A 24106-nucleotide genomic window follows, 5' to 3' on the forward strand; every position below is an offset into this window, starting at 1 on the left:
ACATACATACATATGGAAGCATGACTGCATACTTACAGAATTTTGCTCCACAGTCATATGGTACCTGATTTGATCCAGCGTAGCATCTTGGGCAAGTATCTTTAACTTGAGCTGATCCAAGTTTTATGAGTGAATTTGGGTAGACCATAACTATATAAAAGTTCTTTGGTTCATGGTGATTCTGTTTGAGAATTACATTAACATTACACATGTCTGTTGAATACTCAGCTATTTTGAATGTTGATTCAACGAGAGTGGGTCATCTGTTTGATTGATCTAATATATGCTCATACATCAAAATGAAATCCCCAGTGGACCCTATTATATATATCATTATTTGATGTGATTAAGGTTGCAAGCTGGCAGAATTGTTAGCATGCCAGATAAAATGCTTAGTAGCATTTTGTCTTCTTCTGTGTTCAGAGTTAAAGTGTTGTTGAGGTTGACTTTGCCTGTTATCTTTTCAGGGATGACAAATCAGTACCAACTGCGCTCTGGGGTTGATTTAATCAACTATCCTCCACTCCCAAAATTTCTGGCCTTGTGTCTGTGGTAGAAAAGATTATACAGTGTGATTTAATATTTCAATTGCATAACATATAACCAGTATTAAGAACACCATGTGTATCCTTATATAACAAAAGAAAACAGCAAAGAGAATTCATTACACTTCAAGTTTCTTTTCTATGATCTCCATAGTTAAGAAGATCACAGAATATGTATAATATTTTCACATCAAATTCTTGATCACAGAGTCTCCAGACCCACACTGTCAGGAAATACAGTAAATCTTGGCTCATCCAAAAATATGACAGTGTCCCAAAATGCTAGTGGCCTTTCCACCATCTCATTGGTCCAATCTTTTCTCTGCTTGATGTTGACTAATCAAAGAAGTCGTTTCGTTCTTGCTGCTCTGCCATAGTAACCAAGTTTGTAGAGATACCTGACAGCTGTACTGGAACTGGCATCAACTTGTTCTGTTATATCAGAGGACGTGCAGAGAGGATTATCCTCCACACTTCCCTTAGCAAAGCAAAGGGTCCTGTCAGAGGGTCCTGGTTAACTTGGGTGAAGTGATGTGGACTCCTTCCCCTTTCCAGTGTATTGCACAATCACACTATTAACTGTAGAAAGAAGGATCCTAATGTTTTCTGCGATTTTTACGCTGATTATGACCAACTTCAGAAAAACCCACAATACAGCTTCTTTGAAATTCAGACAGTTTTAAGGCTTCTTTTGTACATGGCATGATGATTAAACAGTCACATATAGAATCTGAAACATAAAAATGTCAATTAATAAAAATATATAAACCTTTACAAGTTAGAATAAACATAAAACGATGTTTATGTTTAAACTATTTATTTCTGTTATGACTGTGTATATATAAAAAACTGTTAATACAAGTCAGAGTTTGTTGTATTCCATTACTTAATAAATGAAAAAAATGTATTGTGTTGTAAATATACAAATGACATAACATATACTGAGTTTACAACCAGGGGGAAAACAGACACAGAAGGTCCCTAATTCTTCATCAGTTAACAACCAAATGGCATTACCCAGTTTTGCACCATTAATGATAAGACAGAACTTACCATACATGTGGTGCCCATGAAAGTTGCAGAGAATATAGGGCCAAGAGCAAACAAAACAATACAGAGTAGACATACAAAAGTGAATAAATGGGATTCAAGACGATGGGCAAAGATGAAATAAATAAGAAATGAGCAAAATATAGCCTCAGGGCTATACATACATTGCGGAGACCTCCTTCAGTCATGAATGACCATGGGATTGCACCTAGAAAGTTACCCTCCAAGGCACAAGTCCGGGCAAGGTTGTTTATGGAAGACCAGCAGTCACCCATGCATACATATATATATACATGCATAAGCACAATAAACACATACTTGCATGTATGTGTATATGTATTAAGTTAGTGTGTTTTTTTTTATTTTACTTTGTTTTTGCTTTTGGAAGTAGGAAATTCTCTTACACAACTCTGAATACTTTAGTTTGTATAAGTTAAGTTTATATCATTGCACCTCTTTTTTTTTTGATGGTTAGTATTATCTCAAGTTAGAATTAGTTTTATTTAAACTTTTAATTTTAGAGTGCATTTTTCCTATACATTTTATTTCAGACTGCATGTTTAAGGGGGTTACATCATTGCTCCTACTTTTATTCCTAGGGTCGCTAGCCATATTTTGAAAACTAGGGATTTTATCAACATTTAGGTTTCTTATACTACATTGATAAGAGAGATTATCTGTGTTTCAGCTGGCAATGGAGTTGCATTCAGTGTATTGGTTATTTTAGAGATATTAGAGTAGTCAGTATTATCTGCTAGGTTAGTTGTTATTGGATATAAGAATTCAACTATAACTCAATTAAATAACTGTCATATTTATGCTTTGAGGGAAGGCTTTACATTAGTCTATTAATGACCATCATAACTATGTTCGTTTTCACATTCTTTGCATAAGAAGCCTGATACCAAGTTACAATTCTTTTCTTATTTTTCTTAATGTTAGTTTTATTAGTTGTTATTTCTTGTGGAAGATTTTTATTTTCAAATCTATAAAAAAATCTGCTAATTAAATCAAATGTTTATTTCCATATTGACATGAGTTGGATAGTTTGACAGGAGCTCCTAAACCAGAAGACTGCATGAAGCTCTGCTGTCAGTTTTGGCATGGTTTCTAATGCTAACCACTTCAGAGCATACTGTGAGGGGAGTGGTATTGAGGGAGGTGGCTTTGTGCCAGGTGATGAGAGTTTAAACTATGATAGAGGGACAGAAACCTGTCTTGCTGTAGAGGCAATACAAGACTGCCCCAGTCATGGAGAGAGAGAGAGAGAGAGAGAGAGAGAGAGAGAGAGACAGACAGACAGACAGACAGACAGACAGACAGACAGAGTGAGAGAGAAGATAGTGGTAAAGATGTAACAGAGTGTACAAAAGGAAAGTGAGAGAGAGAAGTGGGGTGCAGTGAGCTGTGTAACACAGGTATTTAAGGGACAGCAGAGTAGTGATGATTCAGTTGGCAGCAGGAGGACAGGAAAGTGAGATGACAAAGTTGCATTGGTGTGTTGGAGCAGGGAAGGTAGTGCAAGATGTAGGTTGTTTCATTTGGTATGTTGAGAAAATCGTCATCATCATCCTTTTATGTCTTGCTTCCATGCTGGCATGGGTTGGGTGGTTTGACAAAAGTCAGTGAATCAGTGGACTGAGCCAAGCTCTACTATCAGCTTTGGCATAATTTCTATGGTTGTATGCCTCTCCTAATACAAACAAATTTACAGAGAATGTTGAGTTCTTTTTAAAAGGTAGCAACGGCAATGAGGTCACCAAGTAACTTGAAAGACAACATCCTTCATCTGGTAGGGAGTAGTGTTGTATGTTAATGTACCTCAGGCCCACATTTGGCTTACTGAAAGGCTCAAATAACCCTACATCCAGACTAAAAGTTGCATCTAGAAAATTTACCTTATGGTAATTATTCTTAAAATAATGTATGACTCAAAATTTTTGAAAAATTTCATAAGTAGTTTTCTATTTCTCTCCAATTCTACCTTACTAGTATGAAGAGAGCATTATCCCTCTATAGATCACCCCCATGTATAGAAATCAAGAATCGATTTGAGACAGGATGTATACTCCAGCTAGATCTGTGATTTGTGCAGAGTTACTAGATCCCATTGCTATATCAAAGGAATCTACCCTGTCCGATCTATACCAAAGTTCCCCATTGAAATCTACCATTGTTCCTTACATATGTAATATAATTTTCTATCTCTGATCCACATAGCATAAATTAAGACCTTATTCAGAAGAATTGGATTAATAGTTGAGTAATAGCTAGCTATGTCAAGTTGCATACATTTACTACTTTTATTTTTTTCTCTAGTTCTTTATATCACTTAATTACCTTCTGAGTATCAGTACACAGTAATAGTCTAATTTTAGATTTAAGGATTGATATTACCCTTTCAATAATAATTTTGCTAATCCTGCCTGTAACCAATTTGAAGGGGTATATCAGTCTATCTTTGGGATTGCTATCAAAATCATTTCATAGTCTCATGAAATTACTTTAGGTCTTCTTGGGGCTTACATCGAATGTTGCTAGGTGTTGGTTAGTAGGTGGGATTTTCAGGAATTTAAACTACTGTCCAAGTATATCCCCTCTTTTTTGTTCATCTTGTGTACTATCCTTTCTGTTGAAGAAGAATGCCTTTCATTTCATTCTACATCTAATGTAGTTAATGTTCTCTGTGAGATTTTTAATGTATTCATTCTTCTTGAGTATATCTTTTAGTGAAATGTTGAGTATGATTTTTTCCATTTTCGAGTCACACTACCTGATAGCAACTTTCTTTGGGTATTGGATACTAGTCAGAATAAATAACAATTCTATAATTGGGTACTTGATGTGAATAACAGTATGCAGCATATGAATGAGCCATGATACTGCAAAACTTGATTCAAAAATATCTCAACAGATCCTATCAGATGGTGGTTTTAAGTTAGATATGGCCTGGGCCAATCTTTGGCTAAAACATATCTAAATTATCTAAGTTATATATGGTGTTTTGTATATGCATGCATACACAAATGTGTGTATGTATGTGTGTGCATGTTTGTGTGTGTGTGTGTATATTTGGCTGATGGTGTAAATGAAACAAGCATCTCTAAGAATCCAAGAAAACCATAAAAATTACCGATTTATGAATGAAGTTCCTCAGAAATAATGTTCTGCATCAACTTTGAGATACATTTTTCACTCTCACCATCAGAAATGCAGTGAACCTGTCATTAGCCAGTTGGAATTGGGATATGAAATAAATAATAAAATTCAAACAACCAAATTTTAGATACATTCTCACAATAGAACTCAATTATTTTACAAATACCAACTATGAGGTGGTTTATTCAGTTTTCAAATCACTTTTAAATTTGAATGCTATTTACAGTGTTCTACATGATACAGAATATAGAAAGAAACTGCCTTCATATTTTGTAAATTCACTTGTGTGTGTGTGTATGTGCGTGTGTGTACACACATACAAAATGTCTATTAGTGGTTTTGCTTTTTTTCTAAATTGCACATGCCTGGCGCAAAGAATTTATTTAATTTGGTTATCAATACCATGAATATTTTACTTGCTTATTTCAATTTGTTATGCTTTGTTGTTATTATTTTGATATGTTTTCCTTTGTAAATACACTAATTTTACCTCCATCAAATAATTTTAGATTGTATTCCCAGAATGAAGAATTTACTTAAACTTGAAATCCAGAATTTTATCAAAATTAATTCTTTTCCAGTAATTCCTGTAACAATTTTATAACAATTAGTTTGCTGGAGATGGTATTCGTTTATTATTAGAATCAGTGGGAGTAATAAAGACATAGTGAGATTTATTTTATTTTCTAAAGATTTTTAAGAATACTTTATATTTTTTCTCAGTTTTGTTTTACAATTTGCTATTTTTTCTGGAAATAAAACAAAATAATTTTAAGAAACTTAGTTTAAATCTTTTCTATTAAGCAACATGTGCATGTGTTTATGGTATATATATAGATATATATATATATATATATATATATATATATGTGAGTGAGTGTGTAGTCAACTAACAGTGAATTAAAATCTATTATTTCCTTGTTTCTTGAAAAAAAAATTCGATATTATTTAGAAATGTAATAAGAATACTCAATAGAAAATTGTAAAGAATATGTTGCATCTACTTCAGTAGATGAATTTTTGATGCAAACAAACCAATTTTTTTCATTTTATTTTGTATTCAAAATTCTTATGATTCTCTCTAATAATAATGCAGTTTTACCTTTGAGAGTAAAAATTCTGTCATTTTTTTATAAATTCATATAAATATTCATGATACAAATAGATAGCAACAAAAATCCTTTTAGTTGCAATCCAGCAGTTTTCCATGCTCAATAATGGAAGAGTTAATACACAGAAACAAACAGATATATTGATATGATAAATGCATAGAATTTTTTTTTTTATTGAATCAACCAACTTTATTCATTCACTAGCAGGTATCACACCAAATGTAAATGTAAAGCTAATAGCATTTCATGTTTTTATTTCCAATTGCTTTTAGGATACCAATGTTTATAGTGCTTTTGTTATTTCATATCTTATTTCCTGTAACTGTTTGAGTGTTTTTAATGTATAATTTTTACAATTGAAATGATGTTGCCTGTATTACATAGGCTTTATAAATTATGACACATGGTAGATGTTGAAATTGAATGCTATCAAATTACATGTAATACAACTATGTTCAAGAAAGGTCAATAAGATTGGTCCCCAGTTGAAAAATCGCATCAAACTTTTGAATAATAAAATCATCAGGAGATAAGAAATTAAATATCGTTAAAGTAGAAATCAAAATCTGCATTTATTCTAAGTATTCAGAGACAGTAGGAAATAGTATAAACTTGAATTTTCAAAATGAATTCCTTCTTGTTTCTTGCTTTCATTGACTACAATTAAAATGTGCTTATTAAATAGTTATCACTCAACATGAGTTTCTGAAAATAAAGCATTTGTAACATAACACACTTCAGTATCACTCCATAAAGTATGAAAAGTTAAATTATTTCGAAGAAAATGCTTGTCATCCACGACACAGCTATATACTATTTGGAATGTATATGGAAACCATAACGTTTCCATCAAATATTAATTTTATCATTTTGAAATATTTGAAGTGTAAATACAGGAAATTTACCAAATCTATAAAAATCAAGCTATACAGCTTTAATTTGGAATTTATTTCATTCTTAAATAAGGCTGTTTAAGCATAAAATATTACACCCTAATGTATAATTGTGCTATGGTAGATGAAAGAAAGTAATAGAAACGTGAAATACTTTCATGCATTTGAAAGGAATAAAAGGAATAAGGATGAATAAGAGAAGAGTAAATACAAATCTGCTGATACATTTATTCCTTTTTCACAGAATTGATAAACATATTCACATGGTAATAATTTTCTTTGCATTATGAGTTGCAATAAGAATATTGTGCTGCAAAATAATCATCATATGCCGATATAATCAGAATGAGTTTCCAGTTACTTTAGTATGGCTTAGATACAGCTGAGAACTCAAGCTCATAATTAATTACTGATAATTCTTCCTAGGCTCATAGAATTACTTATATAACCACTTTGTTTATCCCTCACAATTAGGATAACATAGTACTGAATTTATTCATGTATAATATACACATTTCCACAGATTTTTAAGCATAAATATTGGGGGAGTGCAAAATATCCTAGAACTTAATACTCTTGATTTTGTTCCAGTCAGGTGTGTGTTGTATTTAGTATGACATGACTGAAAGCAAGTTATATTTATTGTCAAAGCTAATAGATGTATAGTGAAGAGTTAAAATCATTATAATGATTTCATATACTTTTCTACAATAATTATAATATATTAAATGTTCGGTACAATGAGCAAACATTTGTCCTGTAAAATTACTGTTGTCAATCTTGAGTACAGGAAGCTAGAATGCGATACTTTCTGAATGGCAATATAAAGTGAAATACTTCTGTTATTTAATTGCTTTAATTAGACTGTAGATGCTTCCATTCTCAAATATACTACTTCAGTTATTTAATATGAAGATTAAATTAATAAATAATCAATACAGATAATACATAAGTGCTGCCATTATTGAAATATAAACATAAACTGAAAGAAAGAAATACTTCTATTCCCAAATTATCATAATCAACTGTTGCTGTGTATGTTTCTATTAAGAGAACAAAAGTATTTTATAATGAAAACATTTAAACAGGAATATAATGAAAGTGTTAGCATTCTATATTATGTCTATTATAGCCTTTGATACTGAAAGTTGATGACATAATTCCATGGGGCATATGTTTGATAGTTGCGCCAAGTGTTTATTATATTTTTATAAGTATGTCTATGTCTATATTGGATATTTTATGATATGAAGTAATCAAAAAATAAAATTGACATTGATAGCAATATAACAGGGTTTTCTTTTTTTTCTCATCAGAAATTTGTTCTGTAAATTGATGCCAACAAAATTCATGTCCCATGAAATTATATACTGGATGGAGTATTTAAATTTTTTTTAACTTCATGAAAATTTAAATATTGTATTTCAGCTTAAGATAGTGATTTCAAATATTTTGGATAACTAATAATTTTTGTTTTCACTATGTTGACTTTACAGCAGATACAATTTTTATCTGCAATGGTAAAATTTAAAGGTCATTTTTGTATTTGCTTTTTGTTTTGTTTAGGATGTGACCCTTTTCAATGCATTATAGTCAGCAATTATCCTAATTCTAAATTAAGACTCCTTTTTTCTATACACCATAATGTGTAAGAAAATTCAATGTGTATTATTCACTTGTGATATTTTCCCAAGATTTCAGAGTTCATGAATAGAACTCTACATAATTCATGAATGCACACTATATACAAATAAGTAAGTGTTTATTACAAAATATTTACCTTACATCAGTGGTCTCCAATTTTTTTTTATACCATTGACTGACTTCGTGCCAGACCATCTTTCCATGGACTAGTAGTGGCACATATGTGTAACTGAAGTGCATTTCGATAAAGAGAACTATAATAAAAGGAGCAAAGGGAAGAAAAAGTGTATAATCTATTTGACTCTCATTCTTTAAAATCTGAAAATTAGTTGAGATTAGATAATTAGTTGAAAATTATTACAAATGAATAAAAATATACATTGATTGTGAAATGTACTTACAGTTATGATAGATAGTAAAGGTAGATGTAAAATACATATTAATTATAAAAATATGCATTAATTATAAAATGTACTTACAGTTATGATAGATAGTATTGAGTAGGTGAATATTGAATATTTAAACAAATCATTTAAAATTAAAGTTCAATATTCAATTTAACTATTATATAATTTTAAACAAGTTAATTATTTCTTTGCAGCCTGGTAGCAAATGATCCACGGGGATCTCTGCCTTACATTCCAAGAAACATAGTACTGCACACTAGAAATGGATTGCCTCACATTTTCAGTGCATGTGTTGTTAAGCAAACTCTAACAGTTTCATTCAGTTCAGGTTTCTGGACAATATAAATAGCTGTAAGTTTCAAATCTCACTTTGGGCAAAGATGAATTTACCTATTTTGATGAAAATGCAAGATAGAAACTGGTCAATTTGATATCACTTTTCTTTCTATTCTACACATGAAATGATAAAACCTGTGATATAACTACTTTGCTTACTCTTTGCAGTGAGGTTAAAACTGAATGTGTATTAAAAAGGTTTTGCAGTGGTCTAAAGTCTCCCTTGGTTTTACTACTGAATCATGTGTACCATCATGCAATATATGTTGTGTGTTCATTCATGGAAATAATACAAGACACAAACCTTTAAAATAACAGCAAGACTTTATTCCTCCATACAGTAATACAGTGGATCAAGAAAGAAGCATCATGAATTCTGGTGGTTGTAGTTCATCTATCATTTCGATACTTCAGCCTGGGTCGTCGTTGGTTACATTTGCTCCTTTATATTAATTTTACTGTGATGAATAACAGCAGGAAATCAATATAACTTGCCTTCATGCAAATCACTCACCACTCTGCTTGTAGATATTAAGTCACACCAATTTATAGAAAGAAAGACTCCAGAGCACTTATGGATTAGTTGTTTGAGAATATATTACACACAATGTGACTGGACCTTCAATCCAAATTCCATACAATATTCAACCAATGTTCAAATCTCACATGATAGGTAATACGACCAATTTTTACAGATTAAGGTGCTGAGTCTACATCAGTTTAATATATTCAATATGCCATAATAGAAATTGATCTCACTACAAAGATATATTTTATATTTCATAAAAAAATCTGTAATGCACTATAAATGAATTACTTTATAATTTGTGTTGTATATAAGTTATAAATGACCTAATAGTTAATGAATGTGCTATTATAGTATTTAAATCCTACAGCATTTAGAATTTTACTTTTCACTTTATACCAACTGTTTTTTTGTTTATCTTAAGGAAAATATGATTCTCCTGTTTTTTAATTACATTATTGCATTCTGCTCAAGTCACTGTAATTATTTGAATAAGCTATTAAATGCAACAATAGAAATATAGCACTACAAATCAAAATACTGAACTCATTCACTCAAACATACCTAATATAACTGATAAGAATTTTTTTTTAAAACCTTATGCTCAAAATCGTCTCCAGCCAAATAGACAAATTATTGGTTGTTTTCCTCTAACTTGTTTTCTCAGATGCACTCCACCGGGAATATATCTTACTGTACTAAGTATACCAAATTGTGATACATTTACAAGTATTTTATTCTGCAGCTTCTGTAATGTATCATCTTTGAGTGATATCTGATAACAAGCATGCTTACAAATGCCTATGCTGAAGTCGTTTTGGTATTTTTGTTGAAGAACTTAAATGTCCTGAAACTATCCTAAATATAAAGTCTTATAGCCCCTAATTTCCTTTGACAATTATTTCATATATTCATATTGTATTGTAAAGGATTTGTTTACTGGTAGTCACCAAGGATAACAGGTTTACAAATGACTGCTCTGAAACTATTCAAAATATAATGCTTTACAGCCCTTGATGAAGACTTTTTCACATATTTACACTTATTATAAAATAATTATTTACTATCCTGGTAAAGAGAATTGGATATTTACTCCCTATTTTTTTTTCTTTCAATAGCAAATACTACTGAAATCAATAAAAATTCCTTTTTCTCACTGCATACAAACTTATTTCAGGACCAGATATTTTGGCCAATCTTTCATACCCAGCACTGTATAGTTCTGAGATTTTCTGTAAGCACGTACACACACACACACACAAGCACACATAAAAGTTTTCAATTTTTTAATATTTTTAGATTTCTTCAACTTTATTTAGATAACGATCTCCACTTCAATCATTCATGTTTATTTTTTCATCTAACAGCTGTTTTTAATATAATTTTCATATTAAATCTGTTAATGTCACTTGGGTACCTCATTTAATGTGCAGTTTTACCTGTCATTGCAATATGTTTCGTAATAATCCCAAATTTTCACCTCTAACATTCTGGATGTTTTTACATAAACTTCCATTTCCTTTCAATCTTTCGTATTTCTATCTCTCTATATATAAAGCAAGAGTATAGAAACTTAGTGATACAAAAGTCACTTCAGAGTCTTATTTTCCTTCTATTGACTACTTCCTTAAGCAACGAAGAAATTTTTTTATTAAAAAAAATCCTGACTTCATGATAGTAATCTTTAAGTTAACACTATTTCACTTTCACTCTATTGGTAAATGATATTTGTTTACACTAAAAATAAAACTGATTTCATGTCAGGAATCATGATAATTTTCTTCTCACGTGCAATGATTTTTTTTTATATCATTTTTATTTTCACTGAGAACTATCAATATATTTTTCACTTACATTTTCCAAAACTCTTTCCTACTTATAAAAGCTTCTATTTCATTGGTGCCTACAGACACAATTTTGCATTTTATAAGCCATTAGATTTCAACAACATAACTAATAGAAAAGCTTTTTCCTAAGTGCTGTGTCTAGACCTTTCCAAGACTCCACTAGTTCCACATTGTTGCGAAGTATCATTAGCAAAGTATAAATGAATAAATAAATTGAAGTGGAGGTAGAAGAAGAAATAAAATCAAAACTATAATTTAAACAATAAATAAATAAAATTTTCGTTTAATTGAATTTCATCAGTATGAATTATCAACAACATTTCTTAAACTATAATTAGATCTCTGGAAATTTCTTGTTAGTAATGAAAGTTTGTTCTTTTATTTCTGTTTGTTTTTATTTTACTATCTGCTTCATTTCTTGAAACTAGCATATCGGCAACTGAATAATTAATTAGCTTATTATTGCCATATTGCTGTTTAGCTTGAAATCAAACTCTGTAATTTAAAAGAAAATAACAAGTAACAACAGTTTTCTGATCCTTCTCAATACTGTACAGAGAAAGACAAGTATAACATTTGTCTCTTCATTCACAACACCACAAATTATGTAGCCCCAAGTCCACTATGTGAGCTTTCAGCATTTTGGTTGCACCTTTGCTAATATAATATACTACACTGAATGCCTTCATCACCATGCTTCCTTATGCTTTTTATATAGGTTACACCAGTTTCCATACGTGTAATATTTCCATATTTGTGATATTGTAACATCAACAATGATGTTCTCAGTAAACTATGACCCCCAATCAAATTCTCTTAGCCACTGTTTTCGTGCTTCATCTTTGAAATGGAGTTCATCAATGCCATGGTTTAAAAGCAACTTTCCAACTTAGAGAACAACAGCTTATTTTCTAGCTGAAAAACAGTCACCTCTACATTCTTTAATTTTTCCACTCACTTCACTCTGTTGCTTGTTTATTTCTCAATGCACTATGTTCTTGTTTTTCTTACTATTTTCTGTGTAATCCTCACAGCTGTGTCTCAGTAACTAACCATCTTTTTCCCTAACTCAAACTGCACTATTTCCCCTTAGCATTAACTGCTTGGCTCCCTTCCCATTACCTCTCAAACCTCATTCACTTTTCCTACATTTCTCATTCATTGTGATTACCTTATCATCCACATCCTGTTTTTAACAAACTTTCACTTCTTTTTCACATTTGCTGGACTTCATTTGAAGATTACACTATGTTAAAAGACTATAGCCCAAAATGTCAGCTTTTCCACTCCCCACAGCAACCAAAGTTATTGACATTCAACAAAATCTCTAGCATTTTTCATTTCAGAGTCTGATTTGGTTCGTTTGCACATGATCAATACTGAAATGAATGGCCAATATCTAAATTATATTTGGTATGTTAAATTTTGTAAATGGCTACTAAGTGTTAGATTTGACTATCTTTAGTCTCAAAATGTGTTAACAACTTGTTGAATCTTTTATGAAACATCTAAAAATAGAACTACAATAGATTAATCATTGCTAAGAGGACAATGGCTTAAACAATCTGTGACTGCTTCATCAAGTAATTAGTCATGATAACAAAATTAGATATTTAATCACTTATCACAGAAAGTTATATTTATTCAAGAAAACTGAACTCCTCTTGCAAATGTATCAAATTAAAAACCACCTCATTTAGATTAAGTCAAAATGTGGATCCAGTATAATACACACACTAAAAATTAAACACGTTTTCATAAAATATATAAAATAACCTAAAATCTTCAAAACTACTGCATGAAAACTACAATCAGTTAGTAGTTTTTAGTCTTTAGTTAGGCTTTATTTCAGTTAAATTAAAGTAGAAGAGTAGTTTTTGTAACCACTGTAGGCTATCAAAACTAGATAAGAAAGCTTAGAGAAGTGTCAGATCAGCTTTGATTCACAGACTTATGATTAAAGGTATTCCAGCTGCATTCTTCCTATCTTTATTGTATAACTAAAACTACATGGCCCTTCAATTTTTAAGATAGTGAGCTAGATTTAACAGTTATACAAGAAAAGCAACTTCACAGAGTCTCTTCTGTTGGCTTGTAGAGTTTGAAGTTCAAGGTTTAATGTTTATGGGGTAAACTCAATAAAAGGAATATGTTAGTATGGAGTTTTTAGTCAGGTGTTACAACTTGAAATGCAATAAAAGGGTCAAGAAGATTAAAGAGAAATATATTAAGTTTCAGTAGGAGTGGTGTAGAATTATCAACATCAGATAACAGCAGAAGAAGCAGTGGGAAAATTCAGTACTACAGAGTGTCTGTGGGCAAGTAGCTAAACAATGTTGATTGGAGTCAAGGTGTAATAGAGATCATCACTGCTGCATGAATAATGTTTATATGCAAGGTATGATAGGGTTAGCAACTGATCAGGTTTGAAATATTTCACAATGCAGTTTTGACTATATTTTATATTCCTGGTTGCCATGATAGGTTATCTGATATTGTCAGACATTTGTTTCGAAACAGTATGAAGATATATTTTCTTCCTATATATGATGTCTTGTGTAATTGACTACAACTGTGTCATCATGATTTCTCTACAGCCTCTTTACCCAAAAGAGCAACTAGATATATTTCACTATTTTCTTCATGGTAATAATTATAATTAATTTTGTAGTTTTGCTGAACTTCATATTCATTTATTTGTTTGTTTATTAATTATTGCTGAGACCATTTAGTTGGCTTCATTGAAAATAGGATGTACTTCTCACCTACATTTTCCTAATTTATCAGATTAGCATTTTATGAAATTTATATGACTACAAATTTTATACATTGTAATTTTATATATTTTAGTAGCTGATGTCTAGGTATCTATCTAGCTTTACCATTTCTATTCTTATGATACACATTTAAAAATATCATTTCATCTATTAAAATAATCAGATTTGAAATATTCTATATAGTTTCTATGCATATTTGAGATACTTACTATAAAATAGATTCTAACAAGTCTATATTATCACTTTCATTGTGAAATGAGACATACATAAAAAATAAATGATTAACTGATTATGAGACAGAAGATATCCTCACTTTGAATATTGCATAACTCTTCTTCTTCACAGTATCTGATTTCCCTTTAAAAATAATGAGTGAATATTCATAAAACATAGCAATTTTCAATCAACTCATAGCTACATATTTAGATCTCTTTTTCTAAAAGATTTGAGAAACCATACATGATTGATCAATGATTCACCAGTTAAACCATCTCTGCATGCTATAAAAATATTCTTTTTTCATGTTTATAATTAGAATGTAACTGATAGCAAAAAAGTGCAATATATATATACACATATACATTCATTCATACATACATACATACATACATACATACATACATACATACATACATACATACATACATACATACATACATACATACATACATTCATACATACATATATTAAACACTTGTAAAATCAATATAAAATAGGAGAAAATATATGAGAATTAATATTGAAAATAAAATATAACTGAAACACAAAATAAAATGTTAATTTATCTTCTCTAGAATGATTTCTCTCATGTATTTATAACCAGTGTACATATTTTGGAGTCTAATATAAATTTTACATTTTCCAGTCTTTGCAAAAAATTCTGAAGAAAAACTTAGCATTATTATATTCACATCAGATGTAGTCCAGTATAAATCAAATAATTCACACATCTATGCTAACATATCTGACTTCATACTTTTTGATGAATGGAATTTTCCTACTGGGCATCAGTTTAAATCATAACTTTAAATATTAATATGTTGTATGCTGAAAGATTAGAGTTTATGACAACATACTGTCTTTACAACTTTACTTTTCTTTTAAGCATGTTTCTGATACTGGTGCAGGTAGAACAGGTATATGAAATTTTTAATGAAAGCAGTAGAGAAAAATCATAAACTGAAGGATGAAGTTATTATATAAAGGTAACATTTTTCTTCTAAAATCATACTCAGATAACCAGCCTTCTGACATGTTAGAGGGTTTTTCATATTTTGATATGAAATTGATACTTTTATGTGAGGTAATATTTCACAGAATCATATACATTCATTATATCAGCTATATGAGAATAGCAATCTTTATTAACAAATATCAGGTCCTATAAATAGTGAAGAACTGATAGAAGATAAAGCACCTTTGGGCTCAGGAAAAGAAATCTGTTATTCAATGTAGTTTCAGATATGTTAAACATATTGACTTTCCTAGAAAAATTATTGTCAATGATAAATATAAAGAGAATTGTTATATACTGTGATATTTTCAATTGATTGCCATACATGAGTAGTGAGATAAAAAAGTTTCTTAATGTTCCACTGTTTTCTTTAAACTTGCTTTGAAATAACCTCCATTTCACATTTGTACATGTGTGGGTATATATTTATATATATATGAATACACACACACACGTGTATATATACTAGATATGTATCTGTATATTATGTGTGTGTTTGTATATTGAATATATGTGTCTCTCTCTCTCTCTCTTTCTCTCTCTTCCTCTATTTATGTATATATATATATACACACATATATATATACATTTATATATTTATATTTGTTTAGTGTGGTTTATTACTCATAACATAAATCACTGTTTAGAATTCCATGTAATCAATTATACTTCAAAAGATACATATGAGAAGAGCACTGTATATACCATTACCCTCAGCCAACCATACCCTATGGTTGGTGTTCTCCACTATCAACTTATTTACCAATATATATGTGTGTGTACACACACACACACCCACACATATGTATGTATTTCTACATGTGTGAGTGTGTGAATTTCTTATTTGCTAAATTTCCTTAAATGAGGTATGCATAAATTGAAAACTAACCTTCAAAATGAGAAAAAAAAACAAAGGAAAGGAAGAGAAGAAAAAGTGTAATGTTCACTATGATATATGCAAACTTTCTAAGACAAAGGACCGAGATACCTGGTGCTTGCTGTACTCAAGAAGACCCGTACTCCACAGCAGAAGTGTTAAGGTCACTCCCGCTGGTGAAGAGGATTGGTCTGCAAGAGTCCTGTGCCAATTCCATGTAAAAAGCACTTGTGTTGGTGTCCTGTAAAAGTGTTTGTGTGGTGCCATGTAAAAGCAGCTAGCATATTCTGTAAGGTGGTTGGTGTTAAGAAGGGCATCCAGCCATAGAAACCATGCCAAATCAGACTGGAGCTTGGTGCAGCTTTCCAGCTTGCCAACTCTGGTCAAACTGTCCAACCCATACCAGCATAGACAATTGACATTAAATGATAATGAGGATGATGATGATGACAACGACCATGACGACGATGATGATACGCAATCTAAAAGTACCTAATGTTGACCAAATAATATGTGATGTCTCAAGGTCACTCAACCTGTGAACAAACAATCTAAATGTCTGTAAGTTCAGCAAGGTAGAAGAAAAAGCTTTAAATCTTATAAGAAATGATCAGTGACTACATTTCTAACAGTTACTTAGAAACTGTGTCAGTAACCAAGCTGCAGTTGCGTGACAAAAATTTTAATACCTTAAAATATAAATGGAAAGGAATTAGCAGTTTTTGTGTGGTTCTAAACAGATGTAATTACATCAGTTTCAATGCATGGTCTGAGATAAGTAAATTTGTGAGAAAGTGTTACTATTTTATTTTCCTAAGTATTTGAGAAGCCTTTTATGACATGGTTTGAATTATAATTGAAGATACTTATTGTTATTATCCTGTGTATATTTCATACTCTGAATTTATATCAGAACAATGTTATGAAATAAACTTCTTAGTTTTCCTATTTTTTAATAGTATATTCAGTCTCAACAAATATACTACTTCACATCACTTTGTACATCTATAATTGAAAATAATATTTAGAAATATGAACTTACAGCTCTATCATTGTTTCCACCGCTGATGAATATTTTTCTTGATTACATGTGATTAATGCATTCTGAAATCTCAATTCTCTTCAAACTCTTTTGCAAAGCTCAAATGTTGGCAGAACTACTTATAGATGCTTTTTGTCTACTTGCACCAAAGGAAGCTTCCATAAACAATTGACAATAATCTTTCATATGACATTCCTGATCCATTTGTATATATAATATCTCAAGCACAAATACATCTTCCCTGTACATTATTTGACAATATTTTTGAGATTGAGTCGCTCTTTCAACTCGTGTACTCTTTATCTTTCTTGGAAGTTTTGAGTAGTATATCCAATGGCATATAACACTTTATCTCAGTTAATGTTTGACATTTTCATTCATTGTCTATCATACACTGTTATTTCTTACTCATGCTTTATAATAATAGTTTTTCTCTCTGAAGGAGAATCCCTTAGCTTGATTCTGCTGTTGAGGAGAACCTTAAAAGCTTTAAAAATAGAATTCACGATTTTCAGTAAATTTGAAGAATTTAATGCTAATGTCAAAAGTTGTAGTTCTCAAGACACTTTTCATTCATCTCCTTCTAGATATTCTGCTCTCCCCTATCACAGCTCCATTGTTAATTATCATATTGGTAGGACTTATCTACTATTGTCAATAAATCAACAAAGTAATTTCCAACGTTATTTTACAGTTATACATGATCACAATTATACTTGTCTGTTTATTAAAGCCTAGAAATTTATGTACATACATCCAGCAATATCAACATGGTATTGGTTTCTCCCTTATATACAGCAAAAGAAAAAAAAAAGAAAAAAAGAGAAAAAAAACATATATGCTGCTGTAATCTAACTAATATCTTAGTCGTAGTCATTTTAACCTCTAAACTTTTTAGAATAAGCCCACATTTACACTACTATGCATAGTGAATAATGTCATTGTGAAACAAAAGTTTCCATAGGCATTCATTGCAGAACTTGTATTACATAAATTCAAGGAATAAAAATGAAGAGCAAGCCCTCATAGACATTGACATTAGTGTTAAATTCTTCCCCAAATTTATTGAAAAGCATGAATTCTATTTTTAAAACTGTCAAGTTTCTCTTCAACATCATATAATGAGGCTGGAAAAATATTGCTATGCACAATACATGAATAACTTAGAAGAAATATTTGTTTTGTAAATGATGTTGACAATCATTGTCATTATATCATCATCAGTGTTGCTTCTACCACTTTTGCTCCAACACTTCCACTAATGATGTTCCGCTTCTATTAGCTTTGCCGTACTTAATGACAACAACCACTGTCATCTGTGCCACCTCTACTCTGTTCTCAACATTTACTTATGTGATAAGAGTAGCAACAACCTATGGAGGTTGAAACAACCTATGGCTTTGTGGTTAAGAAGCTTACTCCATAACTATTTATAGTTTCAAGTTTGATACTACTTTGTTACGCCATCAGTAAATGTCTTCTATCGTAATTTTGGGTCAACCAATTCCAAATGAAATTTGCTTGACATAACCTATGTGGAAGCCTATTGAAGGGATCATTTCTGTTCTTAGCTGCTAACTTTGATCTTTCATCTGGTTTAAGACTACCACTTGGTCCTTGAGTCTATTTAACAGAGGTTGATCTGTTGCATTCATTAAGACTATGTCCCTGGTTTGATAACTTCCTCCTCTCCTTCAATAACTAACATAACAGATTAGACTATTCATTTAGATTTAATGTCATAATCACTTTCAAGACTACAAAGCTTGGAACTTGACTAAGAGTTTTTCTATATCACCAAATTAAATAGATTTCACCACATTTGTCAGCTGCTCAACTTGCTTTTGATTTTAGATCTTGGCACAGAACAAAAACTGTATTCATTCAACTATCATTGATGTGAGAATAAATCTTACATGTCAACTATAATTGATATGTAAGATTTACTCTTATGTATAGCCTTTGTAGCTTTGATAATTGTATCAATATATTAGTCCTTGCAAAAGAAAAAAAAACTTTCCTTACAGAACCTTCTCAAAGGAGTGTATGTTATAATACAAGCTGGGTCACCAAATATCTTAATAACAACACCTGGAGTATTTAAAGTTGTATATGTTTCATATTCCACTTTCTTAGTGATTATTACAGCTTCCTTAACTTCCTCTTCCTCCCAAAGGTGGGGAGCTGGCAGAATCTTTAGCATGCCAGGCAAAATTCTTAGCAGTATTTCGTCTGCTGCTACATTCTGAGTTCCAATTCCACCAAGGTCAATTTTGTCTTTCATCCTTTCAGGGTCGATAAATTAAGTACCAGTGAAACACTGGGGTCAATGTAATCGACTATCTCCCTTCACTTAAAATTTTCAAGGCCTTGTACCTAGAGTAGAAATATTCCTTAACTTCCTTTTCATATTCTTTGATTAATAATATTTCATGATGAAAATTGCATGCTTCTTTTCAGTTCAGAGTGTTCAAGTCTGTTCACTATTTCGTTTTGAGTACCTTTGTCCTCAATGGCATTTTGATTTATCCACACGGGCTCAAATACAATTAAGATAGTTCTAAATAATCCTATAGACTAAAATGTTTGAAGACTCTGGTCAGAATCTGAATGCTTCCTGTTGCCCTTTCCATATGCAACTTCTACATGCAAGAAACTGAAGCACCCATTAATTACTTAATGTTTTCACTATTTTGGTGAGTAGACCTAACCAAATCCTTTGTTTCCACATAAGTTAATTGAGACTGCATGAGTTAAGTACCTTACTGTACATCACTTGCTCAATTTTTCTGTTGCCTCTACTAGCTGCATATTTATTAAATACAGTATCATTGCTTTAACTTTTAACAAATGCTCTGAAAATGGACAACTAGTAACATTTAAAGAGAGTGTATTGCTGTATATTGTTTCTACTTGCCTATCTACTAACTGAGTACAATATACTTTCAGACATAGTTATACATATCATTTGTACAAATTACAAGCAGAATAAATTCCTCACCTGACACAATGACATTAATTTGATTGCTTCAGTTTGATGTAATTCCATTGCTTCTCAGCTCAGTTCTGTTCAGCTTTAGAGTCACTTAGTATTATTGTTTCAATTAGTGCTACTATTATTATTTGTGTTGTGTAAATTTATTAGTCTGTATATTGCACTTTTTGAGATCTTTACATCGATGTTTTGTAAGATAAGTACAAATTCGTATGTTTACCATAAACCTTGGCTTAAGAGTTAGGACAGCTATTTATTTAGTTTTACTATATTAATATGCTTTTCTTCTTTATTCTCATTATCATTGTTTATTGTCCATTTCTTCATGCTAACATTAGATGAACATATCTAGAATACAGTATATATATACTTTTTTATTCTAAATCTTACATTAACTTATCTAAGAGACACAATCTTCTTTTGTCTTTTTTTTAATTACTTAAAACTAGGTTGTTGATGCTCTACTTCAATGAAGCACACTCTACCATTAACATAGCCACATAGTTATTTAGAATGATTTGCCTTTCTCTGTTGCTTGAGCACAGTAATGCTGTTGCTTCTTTGCTGCTTTCACACACATTGCAACTTAGCTTTTATTGATTCTGCTGTGAGAACTGGGCCATTGGGATACAGAACTTTCTTTGTGATGACTGTATGCATTTCTGAATGTGCATGCATGCACACAGAGAGACAGAGAGAGAGAGAGAGAGTCTTTCCACATAACCTGGTTACATATTGCAGTACTTTGTTCACTGTCAAATCAGAATCTATGTCTAGCTCCATCTCTGGTAGTTGCTACACCTTCTTGAATAATAATGGTTTCTCACATAGGTACGAGACACAAATTTGTGTGATAGGACTTATTGTTAGTTGAGTAGATTCTCATACATACAGGTATTTCATTTATTAATTGCAGAATGAAGAAAACCAAAGTTAATTTTTAGTGGGATTTGAACTAAGGATGTAAAGGGATGTAACTAATTGTGGGAATCTGAACATGATCAAAGATCTACTTGAATAACAATACAATTTCTTTATTGTGCTTCAGTTGGCTCATTCTGAACAGCTTATAACAATAAGACCAGTTGTCTCTTGAAATTGTCCACAAGCACAATGTTTAATGAAGATATATTTATTGTTGTATATTATATTGATACTAAATTACTAGAGGGCTTTCAAAACTTTATATTGTTATCTTTACAATTAGGTAAAACAACCTGAAACATATTGAGAATAACTTATTTTTCCTGTTTTGGTGCAGTAGTCGAGAGTTGTATCCAAAACATATGTAATTGAAAATCAATATTTAGGAGTACAACTTCCACTGTTTTCCGCTAAGCGATTAAACTTCCTCTGTTTTTCTTGATCCCTTTTATTTATACTTTCATATAACTTCTGAATGTCTCACTCTTCTACAGCAAGAATATATGTTTAAGTACATAAATGCACTTTAGTATATTGAATTCTTCGAACACCAATTTAGTAATGTAAAGATTTTTCAAAAAACTCCAAATACCTGAAACATTAACTAACTATACCAACACCACACTACAAATTTACTGGCTATACCATGTTGTTGTTGGCACTCTGTCGCTTACGATGTCAAGGGTTCCAGTTGATCCGATCAACAGAACAGCCTGCTCGCGAAATTAATGTGCAAGTGGCTGAGCACTCCACAGACACGTGTACCCTTAACGTAGTTCTCAGGGATATTCAGCGTGACACAGTGTGACAAGGCTGACCCTTTGAATTACAGGCACAACAGAAACAGGAAGTAAGAGTGAGAGAAAGTTGTAGTGAAAGAGTACAGCAGGGTTCCCCACAATCCCCAGGTGGAGCCTCGTGGAGCTTTTAGGTGTTTTCGCTCAATAAACACTCACAACGCCTGGTCTGGGAATTGAAACCACTATCCTATGACAGCGAATCCACTGCCCTAACCACTGGGCCATTGCGCCTCCACCTGGCTATACCATATGCTTAATATATACAACAACTTTACATCTCCAAAATGGATTACTTATCACTTAATAAAAATATTCTTCTCCACCCACTTCTACTTCTTTCACTGTACAACCAAGTGCAGTCCTACAATTACAAATCGGGTGAATTCTTTTTAATACATGCAGTGTATTCTTCTTTTATTGTACTGAAAATACACTATGTATTATTTATGTGGTAGTGTATAGTTGTGTTGCTTTCTGTATATTTTGTACATACATAAATCTTAAAATTTTTGCTATGTATTTATCTGTATTTTTTTAAAATCATTCCTAAGACACCTATGGGAATTGTTTTGGGTTTCAATCCCTATCTTCTGGTTGTTAACAATTCCAGATCTTTTATATTTGGATAGTTTCAGTATTTGTTTTGAATATACATTATTATCTGCTGAGAGTGATATACAGGAGACACTTCAGTGAGATTGTCAGATAAAATTTCCTGTGCTCAAATCCTGGCAAGAAAAAGTTTGCCTTTTACCTTTTCAAGTCAATAAAAAAAAGTAACAAATAAATATTAGAGTTGATGGTATTTACTAATCCCTCTTCCCCAAGTTTCAGGCCTTCTGTCCAAGGTAGAAACCATTATCATTATTGAGTAAGAGAGCAGTGCATGCCATCAAAGTGACACTGGGAACAACTATATGAAGCTCAATATATTCACTGTGACTACCTGTCTGATAACAGTATACCAGGCACATGCATCACAACCATATGTGTTCAACATGATGATCTCATACCAAGATAAGCAGTGTATAAATCTTGCATGTGGGGTTCCATTAGAATTTTCTTCAGGTTGAGTATACCATCCCACTCAAAAGGTCCCTGGATAAGAGTTCTTTAAAGATGATGAACAAAACACATGTTTCCAGAGATGAATTATTGAAACCCCAAAGAGTTCCTCCCAACACATAGCTATGATGCTCCTTCACTGCCCCTTCGTGCAATCAGGGATACACATATCATCAGCCACTAAGGGACATGCTCAACTGGTTATGTTAAAGCAACTGACAAAACTTGCACATGATAACACTGTGGTGCTGCATCATAGCATTTATTATTATTATTATTATTATTATTTAAGGTGGCAAGCTGGCTGAACCATTAGCATGCTGGACGAAATGCTTAGAGGTATTTTGCCTGTCGCTACATTCTAAGTTCAAATTCTGCTGAGGTCGGCTTTACCTTTCATCCTTTCGGGGTTGATAAAATAAGTACCAGTTGAACACTGGGGTCAATGTAATTGACTCATCCCCTCCCTCAAAATTTCTGCCCTTGTAGCAAAATTTGAAACCATTTATTATTATTACATTTTACTTCTCAGAGCTCTTGGTCATATTTACTCTGGTTGATTCTGTGAAAGTGGACAGCAGCCTTTTGTCAGAGGTCTCACAGGGTCACTTTCCACAAATTATAAGACTTAGTACTTGGATTTTAAGTATCATGGAAGTTAGTCAACATCCAAGCACCAATCTCAAAATCCTTGCTGTCTCCAGTAGAGCAGTTTTGGGAGCATGCTTTTCCCTCAAGTCAATACCAGTTCCTCTGACATATTTCTTAAACTTTGTTGTTAGTGCTCCAAATGCCCCTACAACATCTTGTTTGTTGTTATTGTAAATAATGAACAATAATAATGATTTCAAAAGTTGGCGCAAGGCCAGCAAG

At 31.6% G+C, this 24106-nt stretch overlaps 1 protein-coding gene and 1 long non-coding RNA gene across 3 annotated transcripts in view; one reads left to right on the top strand and one right to left on the bottom strand.

Moving 5' to 3' along the window:
- The window catches only part of LOC149136549 (uncharacterized), a 42478-nt gene extending 32874 nt beyond the window's left edge, over positions 1 to 9604 (bottom strand). Inside the window, exons 1-4 of the long non-coding RNA XR_016241060.1 lie at positions 9451 to 9604; positions 8540 to 8657; positions 4729 to 4816; positions 37 to 1275 (exon numbers count right to left, since the gene is read on the bottom strand). This is a non-coding gene — a long non-coding RNA (uncharacterized LOC149136549). The remainder of the gene's footprint in view (positions 1 to 36; positions 1276 to 4728; positions 4817 to 8539; positions 8658 to 9450) is intronic.
- The window catches only part of LOC106874729 (uncharacterized), a 1612306-nt gene that overhangs the window by 597551 nt on the left and 990649 nt on the right, over positions 1 to 24106 (top strand). The gene's annotated exons all lie outside the window — the stretch shown is intronic.

This window comes from Octopus bimaculoides, chromosome 3 (genome assembly GCF_046866305.1).
Source record: "Octopus bimaculoides isolate indiv1 chromosome 3, ASM4686630v1, whole genome shotgun sequence".
Lineage (NCBI taxonomy): Eukaryota > Metazoa > Mollusca > Cephalopoda > Octopoda > Octopodidae > Octopus > Octopus bimaculoides.